We start from the raw sequence: 1677 nt of genomic DNA on the forward strand, positions 1-1677 counted from the left end.
TCCTTAAAACTCCTCACTCCACTTATCCTGAATAAGTAGGGATGCTGTGTCGTAATCCACAATCAATCCACATAAATAAAACAATTCGGCACAGATGTGACCTGAATATACATTTAGAGTCTGCTAATTGTGCAAAGCGGTGACACAAGGTTTCAAGGTCAAACAAACCAGCAATGAAATTGCTCTGTGGAAAAACACAGAGGGGTCAATGCTGCTGTTTATTATTAAAATTGTTCTTTTGCAAAGTGGTAGAGAGTTCTCCACTCTGCAGACATTTCATAACCCATACCAACTTCTTTTTCCTCAGGTAGCAATGAGAGTAGGTTTAAAAAGAAAGGCTTAATTGCTACAAAACCACAAAAAGGTAAATTCAGTCTAGTCTAAACCCTCCTAGAGACAGAAAAATAGAAAGAACACAGACTTTGAATTTGAGTGAAGTTTGAAATCTGGTTTAACTCCTTATTAGGATAGATTCTTGAGCACTTTAACTTAAACTATAATGCCTCTTCTTTGTGATATGGGTCAAAAACTAGTATTTGATTCTGATTTACAATAAGAAGCAGAATTAGCACAGCCTGCTGGCTCCTTCTCCTAAGATCAATGGTACGTGGGGGAACTATTGAAACTTAGAAACCTGAGGAATAAGAGACAACTGTGGGAAGCACTTGGAGAGAGGGAGAGCTGTTTGAAATATTGCGTAGATAGGAGATGGGGTCCAGCCAGTGGGATCAGGAAGGCTAAATTAGGAAAAGCCCCTTTCCATCCCTGATGCCGCCGAGGTCGCACGCGCGAGGCTCCTCTGCCGCCGCCAAGATGCGCTACGTTGCCTCCTACCTCCTGGCCGCCCTTGGGGGCAATACCTCCCCCAGCGCCAAGGACATCCAGAAGATCCTGGACAGCGTGGGCATTGAGGCGGATGACGACCGGCTCAACAAGGTCACCAGTGAGCTGGACAGCAAGAACATTGAGGACGTCATTGCCCAGGGTATCCACAAGCTGGCCAGCATGCCCGCTGGCGGGGCTGTGGTCGACTCTGCTGCCCCAGGAGCTGCAGCTCTTGCTGCGGGTTCTGCCCCAGCAGCAGCAGAGGAGGAGAAGAAGGAGGAAGGAGTCAGATGACAACGTGGGATGTGGCTCGTTTGACTAGAGTCCTGCTCCCCTGCAAATAAAACCCTTTTTATGTAAAATAAAACAAAAAAGAAAAAAAAAATAGGAAAAGCCCTTTGAGTCCAGCTGTTGCCTTGAGACCATCAATGCCCACTCCTTAAAACTCAGCATGGCTGCACAGAAGCTCTCAGAGAAGAGCAGTGAAAAGTAGCCCAGGTATTCAGTCCCCTGCCCCTTTCTTCTCAAACCTCAGTGGGGAAAGTCTCCTCCCCAACATAGGGGTGAGGAGAAGCAGCCGAGAATAAAATACTCACTGAAGAGCTGTTCAGTGTAGAGTAAGAGTGATGACCTGTGCTTTTCTGTAGTTCTTCACATGAGAGCTCTCCCTCTTCTCCTTTGAACTCAGCTGGGTTGTCACAAAAAAGCGTTCTGATGTTCATCCCTTTATCTTAACAAGGACCTTGACAACAAAGAAGTACAACCACTTCAGAAGAAAGCAGTGAAGTAAGCTCCAGAGATCAGCTGTACAACACAGTGCCTACAATTAATAGTAAGGCATTCTGCACCCCA

At 46.0% G+C, this 1677-nt stretch overlaps 1 pseudogene; it reads left to right on the top strand.

The window, feature by feature from the left end:
- Positions 1-807: 807 nt before the first annotated feature.
- On the top strand, positions 808-1119 carry LOC112399064 (60S acidic ribosomal protein P2 pseudogene; annotated as a pseudogene).
- Positions 1120-1677: the final 558 nt, after the last annotated feature.

The sequence above is a fragment of the Neophocaena asiaeorientalis genome, unplaced genomic scaffold (assembly GCF_003031525.2).
Source record: "Neophocaena asiaeorientalis asiaeorientalis breed wild unplaced genomic scaffold, Neophocaena_asiaeorientalis_V1.1 scaffold114, whole genome shotgun sequence".
NCBI classification, from domain to species: domain Eukaryota; kingdom Metazoa; phylum Chordata; class Mammalia; order Artiodactyla; family Phocoenidae; genus Neophocaena; species Neophocaena asiaeorientalis.